The sequence below is a fragment of the Trichomycterus rosablanca genome, chromosome 2 (genome assembly GCF_030014385.1).
Source record: "Trichomycterus rosablanca isolate fTriRos1 chromosome 2, fTriRos1.hap1, whole genome shotgun sequence".
In the NCBI taxonomy this organism is placed as follows: Eukaryota; Metazoa; Chordata; class Actinopteri; order Siluriformes; family Trichomycteridae; genus Trichomycterus; species Trichomycterus rosablanca.
Genome location: NC_085989.1, coordinates 22,198,239 through 22,217,213, shown reverse-complemented (window position 1 = coordinate 22,217,213; position 18,975 = coordinate 22,198,239). Strand labels below are relative to the sequence as shown.

General features: G+C 41.8%; 1 protein-coding gene across 2 annotated transcripts in view; it reads right to left on the bottom strand.

Annotated features, from left to right (window-relative positions):
• The window catches only part of sdk1a (sidekick cell adhesion molecule 1a), a 563,685-nt gene that overhangs the window by 488,624 nt on the left and 56,086 nt on the right, over positions 1 to 18,975 (bottom strand). The gene's annotated exons all lie outside the window — the stretch shown is intronic.

Here is an 18,975-nt window from a genome sequence, read left to right as displayed (position 1 = left end):
ATAGCCCAGGCCATCTTTGTGGAGAGCAACAATTCTATTTCTCACATCCTCAGAGAGTTCTTTGCCATGAGGTGCCATGTTGCCATCCAGTGGCCAGTATGAGAGAATTGTACCCAAAACACCAAATTTAACAGCCCTGCTCCCCATTTACACCTGGGACCTTGACACATGACACCAGGGAGGGACAACGACACATTTGGGCACAATTTGGACATGTTCACTGTGGGGTGTACTCATTTATGTTGCCAGCTATTTAGACATTAATGGCTGTGTGTTGAGTTATTTTCAGAAGACAGTAAATCTACACTGCTATACAAGCTGTACACTGACTACTCTAAGTTACATCCAAGTTTCATGTCTATAGTGTTGTCCCATGAAAAGATATAATGAAATATTTGCAGAAATGTGAGGGGTGTACTCACTTTTGTGATACACTGTATTTGCGCTCACTTCAACCAAGAGATCAGTTAACATGGAACAGACTCACACTTAAACTTAAATCTAAAGGTACTTTGAAGCAGCCAATGAATGTTTTTGGAAGGTGACTGGAAATCGCAAACTCACAGACAGCAACCAGAGGCAAAATAGTATTTTAGGAATAGTAAACATGTAGTCTGGAACCTAGCCTTCCATCCATTTCATTTTCATCAACCAGTTTATCCTGGTCAGGTTTGTTCCACTGGGAAAGAATTGACAAAACACACATTTTGCATGATTTGTGCACAGGTGCACTGAAACGAAAAAACAGTAACAAGAGGCCTTCCACAAACCTTTGTCACAAAATTAAGAACCTAGAATTTATTATACAGATTTATTTTTAGAAACTTGGTAGCAATTAGTGTGGCTAAAACACCTGAAGTTAGCAAACAATAACAACGTCAGTTCTAAGGCTCTAGAACTGTAATGAACCAAAGTGAGAGCTATAATCTACAGGTGAAGGTAATCTGGAAGTAGTGGTACACCTTGACAAATTGCTTCCGTAAATAGAAAACTGCATTTCCTGATAAAATAAGTGATTGTGCAGCTTAGACAATTGCCAGGTGGTGGTTATAGTAAAGCGAATGAACAAATTAGAGAGCCAAAAGCTGAATTCTTTAACATCAACAAAACCTACTGCTAAGAAGTTTATAAAAACATCATTCCCAAGATGTGTGTCCAGTCTCTTAGAAGGAAGCAGGTATACCAAATTTGTGGATTTACATTTTCGGCATTTAGCAGATGCCTTTACCCAGAGCGACTTACAGTAGTATCAGGGGCGGCTCGTTCATTAGGGCGATCGGGCGACGCACCACCAAAGGGCGAAAGGGAAGAAATTTTTCTATCACATTCAACCAGTGATAAACTAGCTCTGACTGTTCTGGAGTCTGTCTTGCCTCAGAATATCGTAGTCCAATCAGCGTCGAGTTGTGTTCCGTACAGTACCGCCCCTTTTGGGGCAACTGCAGTCTAACTGAAAATCGCCCCAGATCGCTCTCATAGACTCTCATGTTAAGGCTCTTTTTTTCGTACTGCAGGCGCTGTAATGCATTTTGAATGACTTCCGGAGGGGCACACACTTACGTGCCTGCGTCACACGTAATCGTTCCTTATTTGGAAACTAAAGGTGATGTTCTGTATTTTTATCAATGGGAGAGAAATGCTGCAGATTAGACTGAGACAGGGTGTTATGTATGAAACAGAAGGAAACTGTTGCTACAGTGGGAATTAGAAAGCGTTTGGTTATTATTTTAAGTAGTGTTCACTTTTAGTCTTAGTAACGCCGTGTGTGGGGCGAAAGTAAAGTAACACAAGCAGGTCCGGCACTTTTCTCACTGCCCCCTAAGCAACGCAGTCAGTGTGAAGATGGATTATGTAAAAATATTGTTTGCACTATTGAGAAAAAATGTTACATGATCTTCTTTATGTTGTTTTGTCTAAAATATGGTTCTGATTTATTATTATAAAGAATGAAAATAATAAATGTTAAACAGCCTAAATAAAACATTTTGATAATGTTCCCATGACGGTGTAAGACCCATTATATTTTTTATAGGTGCAACCCTAACCGCCTACTCCCCCGCTCCCGCTCAAGTAAACACCTGCCATCCCATCCTCCACCCTTGACAACCCTAATTGGAGCTGCTAGCACCTAAAATAAAATGCTGATGATGACTGAATTAAATTGTTAGGGTGAAGGCTTTACTTAATTTTATGATTAATGGTAAAGCTGCTCTCTCTCCATGTTCAAAGTTATTTGTGAGGGCAAACTGACATGACTTAAGATGTTAATTATTTAAGCTTTAATTTACCCATTGAACGGGTCACCTTGGCCATCATTGCAACAATTGCCCCCCTGAGAGATTTGGCAGGAGCCGCCACTGAGTAGTATACATTCTGAGCAATTGAGGGTTAAGGGCCTTGCTCAAGGGCCCAACAGTGGCAACCTGGCAGTGGTGGGGCTTGAACCAGTGACCTTTTGATTACTAGAGTCTAGTACCTTAACCGCTAGGCTACAACTGCCCTAAAATGCTGGATGCTCTGTGGTTGCCAACTGGTTGCTATCGTCTTGCTAGGCGGTTGCTATTTTGCTGCAATAGTTGCTAAGGGACTGCTAAGATGTTGCTAAGCTGTTGCCAAGGTATACTGAGTGGTTGCTAAGATGTTGCTGGGTGGATCCTAAGGTGTTGCTTGGTAAGTAGTAGGATATAGGGGGTGATTGCTATGGTGTTACTAGGTAATTGCTAACATGTTGATTGCTAAGATGTAGTAAAGTAATTGCCAAGGTGTACTGGGGTTACTAGGGTACTGGTGGGTGGTTGCTTGGGTGTGTCTAACGAGGTATATGTGGAGAGGGATGTGAATATGTTTGCTCAGACAGGTGAATGTGTGTGTAAGCATGTAATTGATAGGATGTAAATACTTTTGCTTAGTTAGGGAACAGTCGTAGCCTAGTGGGTAGAGCTTCGGGCTATCAACTGAAAGGTTGAGAGTTTGAATCCCAGCTCTGCCGTGCAGCCACTGTTGGGCCCTTGAGCAAGGCCCTTAATCCTCTCTGCTCCAGGGGTGCCGTACAATGGCTGACCCTGCGCTCTGACCCCAGCTCCAAACAAACTGGGATACGCGAAGAAAGAATTTCGTCGTACTGTACGTCTGTAAATGTATATATGACAAATAAAGGCCTTCTATAAGTGATTATGTGTGTGCAAGCATGTATTTGATTGCTCAGGTAGGTGATTGTGTGTGTGGGGTGAACACTTTTAGTCACATTAGTGATGGTATGTGTGTATGCAGGGGGTAAACCATTTTACTCAGGTATCTGACTGAATTTTTAGGTGTAATGTCAGTGTGTTTGTTATGTTTAAGGACCTGAAATCATTCAGTGTGACTAGAAAGGAGGCCGTTTCTTTACAGCACACCTGACAATGCAATCAAGTAAATATGGTATATTTTATATCTTTAAAAATGGAACACTGATGTGACAAAGCTTCATACTTTATCGATTTGTTCAAAACTGTGATCAATAAATAATTCCACATAGAACAAACATATAGAGAAGCTTTCATCCTTCTTACCTCTGAAATCCAGACTGAATGTATAATTCTCTAGAACATTCTAGTCCACTCAATATTATTAATGTGAATGTGTTTTACTGGTCTGGAATGCCTTTAAAGGTGCAAACTTTCCTTACATGTGGTCACCAGCTGTCACTGATCCTGCTTTAAACACAGATCTCGTAAATAAACCGCTGATGAAGGGGAAACTAGGAGCAAGGACGCCAGGAACTTCTGGCCTCAGAAGAACATCTTTAATGGAAAATACTAAAAAAAGACTCAATCAGAATCAGACCAAGTAATGTCTTTAAGCTGACATCTTTTACTTTTGGAAAATTCATAAAAATTTAACTTAAAGAAGGATGCTCGGGTGGCATGGTGGTACAATATGCTAGCCCATTACTGCTGAGATCCAGGGTTGATTTTTGACTGGAGTATCAGCCGGTCGGTCGTCTAAACAGACATGATTGACTATGTCTGAAGAAAGTGGGGAAGGCCGAACAGCCTAGCCCTTGAAAGGTGCATTTAGTAAGTGAGTGCACTCTCAGTGCCAGAGCCCAGGTAAAAATTAGGAGGGGTAAATCCTTGAAGGGCATTCAGCATAAAAAAAAAGAAAGAAAAAAACCCCACTGTGCCACATATACACATATTCAGATTGAAATATTACAAGGTTCATTTGGAATCAGCTTGTATTTAAAATACCATATACAGTGGTACCTTAAAACTCAACATCAATTGGTTCTGGGACTGGCGCTGAGTTTGAAAGGTGTTGAGTTTCAAGGTATTTTTTCCCATAAGGATGTATGGGAAACCTGTTAATGCGTTCCATTGTTCTGTGGACTTGCATACATTGTAGGCTAATGTAAAATAATGGGGTTGTTTTTGACACTTATACACTAAAAATAACACAAATATAATATAAAAATATATAATATAAAAAAGCTGATTCTTACAATTTCTCAGAACCCCGAGCTATAACATAAGTTTAAAAGTGAAACAGTGAGGAAAATCCAGATAAACACAGATACATGTGGACGCTTTCAGAGTGGATTTGATGGTTATTGCACACAAATACAGATTTGTCTCATATAAACAAAGAGACTGTTCATTGTTAATTTAACATATTTTACTTTTGGAAAATTCATAAAAAATTTAACTTAAAGAAGGATGCTCAGGTGGCATGGTGGTACAATATGCTAGCCTATTACTGCTGAGATCCAGGGTTGATTTTTGACTGTCGTATCAGCTGGTCGATCGTCTAAACAGACATGATTGACTATGTCTGAAGAAAGAGAGGGAAGCCGAACAGCCTAGCCCTTGGAAGGTGCATTTAGTCTCTTAGTGCCAGAGCCAGGGTAAAAATAGAGAGGGGTAAATCCTTGAAGGGCATCCAACATTAAAAAAATAAATAAATAAAAGTGTGCCACATATGCACATGTTCAGATTGAAATATTACAAGGTTCAATTAGAATCAGCTTGTATATAACAAAACAGGTCATTGATCTATTCATCTGGCAGGTCAGTCACGATGGGTTTCATCACCACCGGAAAATATTTGGCGCGAGAGAGAAATACCACCTTATCTGGGCAACCATTTACCTTACTTACACACTTGCAAGTTCTTTGGACGTGGGAGAACACCGGAGTGCCTGAATTAAACCCAAACAGACAAGAACAACATGCCAATCAAGCTGCACCAGCTTTACCATCTGCTTCTTCATCCATTCATTTGAAACCTAGCTGCAAGACCAGAAAACCCCTAAAAAGGGTGCCTATTCACTCATACCAAGGGGCACTACAGAGCAGCCCATCCATCTTCTTTATGTTTATGGTAAATGAGAGAAAGAACATGCCAGTCTTTTTTTTTTATTTATTTTTTTTACCCCTTTTTCTCCCCTTTTAGCGCATCCAATTGTTCAATTAGCATCGTGCTTCCTCTCTGTCTATGCCGAACCCTGCCCTGACGGAGGTGATTGAAGCTAACCCGTATCCCCTCCGAAACACGAGCAGCAGCCAGATGCATCTTTGCCACCCACACATTAACGAGTTTGGCGCCACCTAGCGTTGCATGCGGAGAGACACACCCTAAGGGCACCCTCTCCCATCTCTGTGTAAGCGCCTCCAATCAGCCGGCAGAGAACGCAATCGCATTCTGACAGAGAGAGACCCACATCCGGCCAATCGTTGCTCATACAGCCACTCAGCTTCGAACCGGTAAAGCAAGGCTGGATTCGATACCACGCTCTCAGAATCCAGCCCTGGTTGCAGCGCGTTTCTTTTTACCGCTGCGCCACCTGAGCGGCTACATGCCAGTCTTTTAACAAACAGTGGCAGACACAGGACTGTTGCTGTGTTACACCCACCCTGTCAGCTGTGCCACTCTGTTACCTTGATCATTAATTCATTTATTGATCTATCTCCAGTAAGTGCTTAATCCTAATCAGGGTCACAGTGGGTCTTGTGTCAAACAGACAGGGTGTCTACCTGCTTATTTACACTTAGGGGCAATTTAGATCAGCCAATTCACCTTGTTCTTGTTTATGGAAGGAAACGAAAGTACCAGCTATTCATGTTGAGCACAACTCCGCCCACTTTGCATGTCAAACACTTTGCATGACTCACTGTGCATCATTTGACCTCACACATAGATATGGACTACAGGTATAAACACAGGGTTATGCTGTACAGGTGATGTAAGACCAGGGATGAGAATTGAAATGTGTCCAAGTGAGTTATTTGAAGGGTATTTTAAATCCCAGTGCTCCATGAAGCTGGTTAGGAAGGGTAGTAAGGAGATGCCCCAATGCTCTAAACAACACCATGCCAAGCACTTACATGCAAAGACACCCCAATAGAAGATAACAGTGTGTGCTGCATCAGAAACTAATTTAGAGACAAAAACACCAGTGCTTAATGTTGCAGCACTAATGTTTCTTCTGTCAGAGGAGAGACGCAACCTCATTCCATCTACCCGCCCTATAAATCCTGGTCATATCTCTGTCAGTTGCAACCTGGCCCCTTTGAAAGAAGATGCAGAAAAAAAGCTTTCTTCAATCAGAAAGTGTCTGTTTAAAAAAAGAGAAAGACAATTCCCAGGACAATATGCATGTTTAGAATGCTAACTACCAAGTTCCAACTAATCTGGACACCTGACCATGAGATTGTCAGACATGCTATTCGAAAAAATACAAGCATTAATATGGAGTTGGCTACCCTTTGGAAGCATTTACACATCTTGAACACAAGGCTTGAACACACATGTGTTTCATATATCATATTACACTGAAATTATTTTTGACAGTAGTTCTGTAACTGGGCTCACGTTGTGTTCTTCTGCATTGCCATTTTGGCCAGCAAAGGGGGCACTGAGGCGCAGATGACCGATGTGTCAGTATCACGAGTGTTAATTCGCGCCAGGTGGAAGTTTTTCTATACATGACAGTTTCTCCATCTCGGGTCTCACAAACCTGCTTTCTCTTAAATCATGGTGTTGGGCTGCTAGGTCCAATGTGACATCCCTGTAAATCCATGTGTGCAGAGTGCGCCAGTTGGTGGGGTTGGATCGCCGACAGTGCAGTTCCCAAATAGGGTTCTACAGGTTCTGAAGGTTCCCTATTTTTCCTAGGAATTGAGTTGTCACAGATGGCCAGGGCAGCCTGTTATACAGTGACAACCAGTTCTCATTCTGCACTATCCCTATTCTACCCACTTTCTCAGTTGAGGGCTGCAGATGTGTTTTTAATTTGTTGTTTTACTGCTTGTTTTTATTAATTTGGCCACCCCTACTTGTGATTATCCCTGTTTTGTTCTACCTTGGTTAAAAACCTGTACCTCACACCTGTATTCGTTTTCATTCTTACAGGTGCAGTACTTCGGTTTGGGATTTAATAGTAAAGTGCACTCAACCCTGTTCAAAGTTCTAGGGTCCAATTTTTGTTTAAATGTGACAGCTTTTTTTCTGTCAGGAGAGATGGATATTCAAAATCTCTCTAAAGACATTGCTAAGATGGCAAATCACACACCAAAGTTATAATAACAAGCCTGATCACACCTGACAGATAAACAATATGGCCAAAAGCTAATAGCCAACAGGTGTAAAAAAATTAATGATAGAAAATTCCAACATGATTAAGATCTACAAATGGGCACACATTCTTACAGACACACTTCAAATCTTGTGAAAAGCCTGCATTAATGCCCGCTGTTTTAGTTGGAGGTGTCTAAAAAGCTCATGGTAAAGTGTCCATTTTTTGCCCACATAATGTATTTAACTTTGTACACAATGTACTGTGAGAGTACATTTTTATTCCCTAATGTATAAACAATATGAATGTATCTTACGGTCGAAATATGTACTTCAAAGGAACACTGCGTTCCCAGTGTCATCTAAATACAAGTACAAACACACCACTGACAATGACATGCTAATAGGGGCACTGAGAGTACTTTTCTGAGAGGGAAATTTTAAGTCTGACCTTCTGGGCGTAGAAATAGAATCTGGGATGAAAGCAACCTTGCAATTAATAATGGCCTTAAACGTTCTGATAAATCCCATTTTTGATCTGCTCTGATGAGCCAAAACATTAGAACCACCCCCAAATGAGTATGCTAATGCATATTTGGTAAAAAATTGTGCATGTCACAGTCAGGGATACATTAAATGTTGGGCGAATATAGTTCACATGGTAAATGCAACAGATGTGACCAGACAACGACCTGAGTGACTTGAGTGATAAGAGTCAAATGATTATGGCCAAACAACTAAGTTGACATGTCCTGAAAACACCATGGGATGTTCGCCATGGAAAGCACCCACTGACACCTTGGGCAAGTGAATAAGATTGGTTCCCACTGAAAAAAAGAAAGTCGGGCCGCTCAGGTGGCGCAGCAGTAAAAACACCCACTGGAACCAGAGCTGGGATCTCGAATACATGCCGGCTAGGCTGAGCGGCCACATGAACAACGTTTGGCCTGTTGTTCAGATATGGAAGGGATTAAGCCGGATAGGGTCTCTCTCATAACTGATGCAAGTACGACCTCTGCTGGCTGATTGATGGCGCCTACACAGAGATGAGAAAAGAGTGCTCTCAGGGTGTGTCTCTCCGTACACAGTGCTGAGCTGCATTGCACTCGTCAAAGTGTAGGAGATAAGATGCATACGGCATGCTGCCCACGTGTGGGTTAGCTTCGTTCTCCTCAATCAGAGCAGGGATCTGCACTGGTGGAGAGGAAGCATGACGCAATCAAGCAATTGGACGCGCTAAAAGGGAGAAAAAGGAAAGAGTGGAAAAGTGCAATGACCTGAGAAAGACCTGAGTGACTTTGATAAGAGCTAAATGATTATGGCCAGCCAACTAAGTTGAAGTATCCCAAAAACACCATGGGATGCTCACTATGGCAACTACCCACTGACACCTTGGGCAAGTGGATACGATTGGTTTCCACTTCAGAAAAGAGCAGAAAAGTTCTCTTAAAAAAATAAATTATGCTGGCAACCTACAATTCCACCTCAAGCGAATTAACTGCCAGTTAGAAGGAAGTGGCACGTCAATCATCTGTACCTCCATGCCCCATCTGCCATCCAAATTTGAGAAAGCAGAATGACATGATTCTGTAACCCAGCCATGCTGCAGATCACAGCAGGTGGGCTGGTTACACTGCCATGGTCGATGTGACTGTAGTTTTATAGTTCCTCTAGTTCTAGCTCTGTGTTCAGTATCTTTGATGGTCTCCAAATAAGCTGTTTTTAAAACTCTGAGAAGAAAAGATGCAAATTTTTTTAAAGCAGTATATACTGTATTTCTCCATGGTTTTTGTCCCCCAAAGGTTTCATGCTTGTGATTTTCACGTGTTGGTGTTCAGCCATTGCTTTTACATGCCAAATTCAGATATGACAAAGTAAAACCAACATAGCCAAAGCCTAAACAAACAGAGACAGACGTTAAGCTGGCCTCTCAACGCAGGGGTGGAGGACAGGCACATTTTTTTCATTGGAAAAAATTAATCTTCGGAGAGGGAGAAGCCGACTGGGGAAAAGAGCAAAGCTCTGGATAGATGGCGTTTGCATTCCATGGTTCCGCTGACAAGCAGAAAGTCTGCAAAACAGATGAAATGAAATGATGTTTTTAATGCCATCTGGCTTTGCACTGATTGGCAGAAATGCTGCCAGACAGCAATGAGCTGGTGAAGCTCTCATGCAGAATTGGAAAGAGGCTAAGAGCCATATTTTAACTACCAAATGGAAGGATTTACATAGCGAACAGAGCAGAACGGTGAAGTCATGGAGCAGGTCTTAAAGGCCATGCTCACTCGAATACAAAAGCACAATTTCGAAACTGAACTAATTGCTACTTAAAAAAACCATGAACATGCTGGGAATATTAACTAGGACTGGATCAAACTGGATACATACACCGATCAGCCATAACAATAAAACAACCTTTATAAAACGGATACTTCCGGTCCTAAAATCTGATTGGCTGAGCCGCGTTTGAAGCCGTTGTAAAATCCCCGATAAACGCACACCTAGGACCACCTCACATCATTCCATATTAATACGCCACTGAAAATAAAAAGTTAATGTTATTTTCGCCCTCATGTTGCCTAGCAACACTGTTAATCGAACTATTTTGCGTCGCGGAAGAATGCTTTATTGTAAGTTTATACACAATAAATACATTTATGAATTAAACATTGTTGTATTTATTATATTTTATGTTGACCGCCGTTTTATAAAAGCAATAAGCCACTCGAGACCGTGCATTACTGTTATGATTTTAGCACGGGGAAAGAAGTTTTAGGCGCTCCGCTTCGCGTCGTGCCAAAAACGTCATCCCCGTGCTAAAATCACAGTAATGCACGGCCTCTCGTGGCTTATTGCTTTACTTTGTTTCTACACTTAGGGTGGGGCGATATTGCCGATTTTCATACCGTCTTCATAAAATACTGCGGTATACGGTATTACGGGGTCGTGCGGACGTCTCTCTGTTAGTAATGGGTCGTTCGCGAGCGATCCGATTCTATTGAACGGCTCTTTCAAATGAACCGAGTTGCATCTCTGGGAACCGTTATATATATGTTTTATATGTTCTTTTCATTTTTGCGCCGTTCTTATTGGCTGTAATACACCCATTCTGCTTCACATCAGTATGGGGAATTAATCAGTCATAAAAAAAGCTGTTTATTGTCGGAATTCAAATCCGAAATCCAAGTATCATGAAGAGTGAGCGCACACACAGAGAGATAATATTATACTGTATAAACTTGCACAAGTGTGTTTTTTTGCAAGTTCGGGCTTGTCAGTGAATGTAACTGTATTTGGTACAAAGAGATGTTATATTGACATGCTAGCGCGTTGTGCCACCCCATCCCATGGTTTTGAAGGGCAAGATACTAACTGTTAGCTTAGCAAGCAAAACTCGATGGAATCGCTGTCTAAGTAGCGCGTTCGAATAACTTGCCTTATAATAAGTCATTGACTTAATGGAATCCTCTCTACTGAGGCAGCTGCCTATGTAGGCAGTAAGACAGCAAGGCAGCTCCCTAGGTGTTTGAACACACCCTATGTAGAGAGCTCCTTAGCTTTTGTGTTATCGCCTCAAAAAGTGAGCACCCCCACAACCAATCAGTGAGCTCCAACCACCTACCACTCCCACCCCTCCCTTATTGTGGATGCGCGCAGGTCTTAAAGTCTCCGTTTTCAAGGTGGACCTTAAGCAGAAATTTGGCGCTTCACATTTTTAAACTGTCAGCATTTTTAAATACTGCAGTATACCGTAATACCGTCATACTGCCCAACGCTACCTCCACTTACCACATAGGAGCACTTTAAAGTTCTACAATTACTGACAGTAGTCCATCTGTTTCTCTGCATGCTTTGTTAGCCACCTTTCATGCTGTTCTTCAAAGGTCAGGACCACTACAGAGTAGGTATTATTTGGGTGGTGGGTCATTCTCAGCACTGCAGTGACACTGACATGGTGGTGGTGTGTTAGTGTGTGTTGTGCTGGAACGAGTGGATAAGACACAGCAGCACTGATAGAGTTTTTAAACACCTCACTGTTACTGCTGGACTGAGAATAGTACACCAACCATAAATATCCAGCCAACAGCGCCCCGTGGGCAGAGCCCTGTGACCACTGATAAAGGTCTAGAAGATGACCAACTCAAACAGCAGCAATAGATGTGCGATCGTCTCTGACTTTACATCTACAAGGTGAACCAACTAGGTAGGAGTGTCTGATAGAGTGGACAGTGAGTGGACACCGTATTTAAAAATTCCAGCAGCGCTGCTGTGTCTGATCCACTCATACCAGCACAACACACACTAACACACCACCACCATGTCATTGTCACTGCAGTGCTGAGAATGATCCACCACCTAAATAATACCTGCTCTGTGGTGGTCCTGTGGTGGTCCTGATCATTGAAGAACAGGGTGAAAGGGGGCTAAAAAAGTATGTAGAGAAACAGATGGACTACAGTCAGTAATTGTAGAACTACAAAGTGCTTCTATATGGTAAGTGGAGCTGATAAAATGGACAGTGTAGAAACAAGGAGGTGGATTTAATGTTATGGCTGATCAGTGTATGCTTGTGTTCTGGATGACATTAAGACTACAAAAAGAAAAGTCATAATTTAATTTTCCTTAACTCTTTATTCTGATCAGAGTTGCAATGGGTCTGAACACAATCACTTTCACTAATCCACTCACACCAAGGGACAATTTAGAGTAGCAAATTCTTCTTCTAAATATCTTGGGGATGGTTCAGTACCCAAAAAGAAATCCATGCAAATACAGTAAGCACATGTAAAACACACACAGTCTGGATCTTAAGACCCTTCTTGATATTTGCCACCCACTGTGCCTCCCAGATATTATTATAGGGTCTTGTGAAATTTGCAACCAAGAGAATAAGGACTGAATCTCAGGTTCATGAATAAATACAATTTGGGATTTTTGAGGAGATTATTACAAAAGTTTGAACGCTTTTTGTTATGTCTTGTTTATGCAGTAAACTTTCCAGTCTTCCCATAAATCCAGCTAAACTGTAATTGTAGGAGCAGTTGCTGTAACAACTGTAATGGATATAGGGCTGCTTTCAAATGATAAACATTTAGCACTTCATTCACTGGGAGGCTGCATGCATATTGCCACTGCAGTTACGCCTTTCACACGAAACATGGCAAAACCACTTTCCACTGGCTGTGCCACTGAGCGCCTGACTGACAGTACTGACAGTTTGTTCTGTATGAAACATCATTAGTGTAAAATGAGATAAGGCAGTTGTAGCCTAGCAGTTAAGGTCCTGGAAAAATAATCAGAAGGTTCCTGGTTCAAGTCCCACCACTGCCAGGTTGCCACTGTTGGGCCCTTGAGCAAGGCCCTTAAACCTCAATTTCTTAGACTGTATACTGTAAGTCGTTTTGGATAAAAGCGTCTGCTAAATACTGAAAATGTAAATGTAAATATTGTAAATGCTCGTTATTTAGAGATGTGAGAATAAAAAAAAGGGGACGGGTTCATGAAACCTAATTGCTTTAATCAACGAGTGCATTAAATCTTATTAAGAAGCTACAAAGACACGCTATTTATTTATTTATGTATTAGTATTTTAATGTCATGTTTTACACACTTTGGTTACATTCATGACAGAAACGGTAGTTACTGGTTACACAAGATTCATCAGTTCAGGTCTTTAATGTCAAACACAGTCATGGACAATTTTGAATCTCCAATTCACCTCACTTGCTGTCTTAGGACTTTTGGAAGAAAGCGGACCTCCCATAGGAAATCCACCCAGACACGGGGAGAACATGCAAACTCCACACAGAAAGGACCTGGACCGCTCCACCTGGGGATCCAACCAAGGGCCTTCTTGCTGTGAGGCGACAGTGCTGCCCACTGACCCACCGTGCCGCCCCAATGACGCAGTTCTAGGATTGGTAAACATGGGATTGCAATTTAAAATGCAATATAAAACTCCCGGTTTCACATCTAATAAGTCGCCATGGTGTATTTTCATTTTTTTAATTCCATGGTTGTAATCTAAAGTACAGCGGTACCTAGTAACTCAACGTCCCCTAAACTCAAAATCTTTGACACTCAATGCTCTTTGTTGAGAAATTTGTACACTCAACATTTCCCTTGAACTCAACGTCTGTGCAACTGCTGCTTTGCTTAGCTCTCGGCTTGAGTAAAACGTCATGCGAACATGAGATGAATCTGCATTTGTGTAGAACAACCGTCAAATTTACTCTGAAAGCTCCACATGTATCTGTGTTTAGCTGGATTTTTCTCCTGTTTTACTTTTAAACGTGTTATAGCTCAGGGTTTTGAAAAATTCTAAAGAGTCTAAAACCCTTATCATTAAAAAAAAAGGTAACTTCATGTATTAAGACATAGAAACACTAAACCTCTTAATTATTACTGCTTATTTGTTCTCTCCACTAATTAAGAAGCATGAGGACACAATAAAGAAGTAAAGAGCAAGTTCCATTGTATTTCAGTGTTTATTATATTATACTTGGTTTTCTTTCAGTGTATAAGTTTCAAAAACAACCCCATTATTTTACATAAGCCTAAAATATATGCAGTTCCACAGGACCATGGAACGCATTAACAGGCTTTCCATACATCCTTATGGGAAAAAATACCTTAAAACTCAACGCCACTCCCAGAACCAACTGACGTTGAGTTTCAAGGTACCGCTGTAAAAAACAACAGTTCAGGGTCTGTGAAAAAGTGGGAATCAGTTTCTCTCCACCATGTCTGTGCTCTCTACTGTCTACGTCGTATAAGCAAATAGTCTCATTGGCGGCACCTTGAAAAGGTGAGCAGCAAACTGGGTCAAAGTGCAATCAGACTGGTAAAAACGGCCAAAAAACGGAAAGGTAAACGGCACCGACTCCACAGGAAACGATAGCACAGCCAGCACCCTAACTTTGTAGCTTGTGATTTATCAAAATGACATACACTAAAAACTGCAGCTCCTCTCTCACTCTCTCTCTCTCTCTCTCTCTCTCTCTCTCTCAGTACACATTAAAACCTTGATGAGTAGTCAAAAGCAAAACGATCATAGAAACTGACAAATGTTGTACAGTCAAACTCTCTTTGTTAGATTGTTTATTATTAACAGAGCTGATGAACTGAGCTGCACACACACACAGTGGCAACGGTACATTATCAGCTTGATAAATAGATACAACCAAACTGATAAATACGTATCATAGTGAACAACCAAAGCCCAATAGGACTAATGTCAATCCACACAAAAAATGCTAGTGATAATAACTCCTCCTCTTTATGTAAAAATATCTGCTTGCAGCGGGCGCCCAGGTGGCGCAGCGGGATACTCGCTAGCACACCAGCGCCGAGATTCTGAACTCCTCGGTTCGAAACTCTGCATTGCCACCGGTCGGCTGGGCGCCATCTAGCGGGCATAATTGGCAGTGCCTGCAGGGATGGATGACCGGATTATGTGGGTGGGGTCTTCAAACGCTGTGTTAGGACCCTGATTGGCAGATAGAGAGGAACCTGAGCAAAATGCATGGGTGAAAAAGGGTCCTGCTAAGGGCTGCACGCAGGTCGGAGAAGGCGTGAGCAGCAATATACCCACCTCGACTGCAGTCAGGGATCAACCAGCAATGGAAGACAAATCGACTACACTAAATTGGGAGAAAATGGGAGAAAATGCATAAATAACATAGAAAAAAAAAAATATATATATATATACAGGGTGGGCCATTTATATGGATACACCTAAATAAAATGGGAATGGTTGGTGATATTAACTTCCTGTTTGTGGCACATTAGTATATGGGAGGGGGAAAACTTTTCAAGATGGGTGGTGACCATGGCGGCCAATTTGAAGTCGGCAGTTTTGGATCCAACTTTAGTTTTTTCAATGGGAAGAGGGTCATGTGACACATCAAACTTATTGAGAATTTCACAAGAAAAACAATGGTGTGCTTGATTTTAACGTAACTTTATTCTTTCATGAGTTATTTACAAGCTTCTCTTTGTTTACAGCCATTGACATGTCGCAAAGGTTAACACGTGAGGAGCGGATAGAAATTGTGTTGATGTCTGGTGAACGTAGTACCCGGGTCATTGCAGCAGAGTTCAATGCAAGACACCCTAAGAGACCACCCATCTCCCATGCTACAGTTAGCAAACTGCTTGCCAAGTTTCGTGAAACTGGTTCAGTGTTGGATTTGCCAAAATGTGGACGCATGAAAACTGTCACTAATGAAGAAACATCAGTGTCCTAGCTTCATTCAGCAAGAGCCCACAGCGTAGCACTCGCCGCATGTCACTGGAGAGTGGCATCAGTCGAACATCCCTTCGGCGGATATTAGCTACTCACAAATGGCACCCTTACAAACTCCAGCTGCTGCAGCATCTCAACGAGGATGACCCAGATCGGCGCACTGAATTTGCAGAATGGGCAAAACAAAAATTGGAACAGGACCCTCAGTTTACACAGAACATTTTGTTCAGTGATGAGGCAAACTTTTATGTGAATGGTGAAGTTAACAAACAAAACCACCGCTATTGGTCTGACACTAACCCACATTGGATAGATCCCTCCAAGACTGTTGGAACACAAAAATTGATGGTATGGTGTGGTATATGGGGTACAAAGATAGTGGGGCCATTCTTCATCAATGGAAACCTCAAGGCCACTGGATATTTGAAATTGCTACATGATGATGTGTTTCCCTCTTTATGCACTGAAGCTGGCACGTTCCCTGAGTTTTTCCAGCAAGATGGTGCACCACCACATTATGGGTGTCAGGTCCGAGCATTCCTAGATGAACAGTTTCCTGGAAAGTGGATTGGTCGTCGTTGGCCAGTTGAATGGCCCCCAAGGTCTCCCGATCTGACCCCCTTAGACTTTTATCTTTGGGGTCATCTGACCCTCTTCCCATTGAAAAAACTAAAGTTGGATCCAAAATGGCCGACTTCAAAATGGCCACCATGGTCACCACCCATCTTGAAATGTTTTCCCCCTCCCATATACTAATGTGCCACAAACAGGAAGTTAATATCACCAACCATTCCCATTTTATTTAAGTGTATCCATATAAATGGCCCACCCTGTATATACAGTGGGGAAAATAAGTATTTGATCCCCTGCTGATTTTGTAAGTTTGCCCCCTTACAAAGACTTGAACAGTCTATAATTTTTATGGAAGGTTTATTTTAACAGAGAGAGACAGAATATCAACAAAAAATCCAGAAAAAAAAAATTAAATAAAAGTTATAAATTATTTTTTATTTAATTAAGGGAAATAAGTATTTGATCCCCTACCAACCAGCAAGAATTCTGACCCCCACAGACCGGTTATGTGCCCATGAGGCACACAAATTAGTCCTGTCCCTGTATAAAAGACTCCTGTCACAGAATCAGTTTCATTCGTTCAAATCTCTCGACCACCATGGGCAAGACCAAAGAGCTATCAAAGGACGTCAGGGACAAGATTGTAGACCTGCACAAGGCTGGAATGGGCTACAAGACCATCAGCAAGAAGCTTGGTGAGAAAGAGACCACTGTTGGTGCGATAATTCGAAAATGGAAGAAATACAAGATCACAGTCCATGGCCCTCACTCTGGAGCTCCATGCAAGATCTCACCTGGTGGGGTAAGAATGATTCTGAGAAAGGTGAGGTCAGTCCAGAATTACACGGGAGGAGCTTGTCAATGATCTCTATAATTCTTGCTTGTTGGTAGGGGATCAAATACTTATTTCCCTTAATTAAATACAAATTAATTTATAACTTTTATTTAATGTTTTTTTTCTGGATTTTTTGTTGATATTCTGTCTCTCTCTGTTAAAATAAACCTTCCATAAAAATTATAGACTGTTCAAGTCTTTGTAAGGGGGTAAATTTACAAAATTATTTTCCCCACTGTATTTATTTTATGCTTTGCTTTGTTAGCCCCATTTCATGCTGTTCTTCAATGGTCAGGACCCCCACAGGACCACTACAGAGTAGCTATTATTTGGGTGGTGGATCATTCTCAGCACTGCAGTGACACTGACATGGTGGTGGTGTGTTAGTGTGTGTTGTGCTGGTATGAGTGGATAAGACACAGCAGCGCTGATGGAGTTTTTAAACACCTCACTGTCACTGCTTGACTGAGAATAGTCCACCAACCAAAAATATCCAGCCAACAGCACCCCATGGGCAGCGTCCTGTGACCACTGATGAAGGTCTAGAAGATGACCAACTCAAACAGCAGCAATAGATGAGTGATCGTCTCTGACTTTACATCTACAAGGTGAACCAACTAGGTAGGAGTGTCTAATATAGTAAACAGTGGGTGGAAAACTCCAGCAGCACTGCTGTGTCTGATCCACTCATACCAGCACAACACACACTAACACACCACCACCATGTCAGTGTCACTGCAGTGCTGAGAATGACCCACCACCCAAATAATATCTGATCATTGAGGAACAGGGTGAAAGCAGGATAAAAAAGTATGCAGAGAAACAGATGGACTACAGTCAGTCAGTAATTGTAGAACTACAAAGTGCTTCTAAATGGTAAGTGGAGCTGAAAAAAATGGACAGTGAGTGTAGAAACCAGGAGGTGGTTTTAATGTTATGGCTGATCAGTATACATATACTGTATATACATATATATATATACATACACTGTATATATATATATATATATATATATACAGTGTATCACAAAAGTGAGTACACCCCTCACATTTCTGCAAATATTTTATTATATCTTTTCATGGGACAACACTATAGAAATAAAACTTGGATATAACTTAGAGTAGTCAGTGTACAACTTGTATAGCAGTGTAGATTTACTGTCTTCTGAAAATAACTCAACACACAGCCATTAATGTCTAAATGGCTGGCAACATAAGTGAGTACACCCCACAGTGAACATGTCCAAATTGTGCCCAAAGTGTCAATATTTTGTGTGACCACCATTATTATCCAGCACTGCCTTAACCCTCCTGGGCATGGAATTCACCAGAGCTGCACAGGTTGCTACTGGAATCCTCTTCCACTCCTCCATGATGACATCACGGAGCTGGTGGATGTTAGACACCTTGAACTCCTCCACCTTCCACTTGAGGATGCACCACAGGTGCTCAATTGGGTTTAGTCCATCACCTTTACCTTCAGCTTCCTCAGCAAGGCAGTTGTCATCTTGGAGGTTGTGTTTGGGGTCGTTATCCTGTTGGAAAACTGCCATGAGGCCCAGTTTTCGAAGGGAGGGGATCATGCTCTGTTTCAGAATGTCACAGTACATGTTGAAATTCATGTTTCCCTCAATGAACTGCAGCTCCCCAGTGCCAGCAACACTCACCATGCAGCCCAAGACCATGATGCTACCACCACCATGCTTGACTGTAGGCAAGATACAGTTGTCTTGGTACTTCTCACCAGGGCGCTGCCACACATGCTG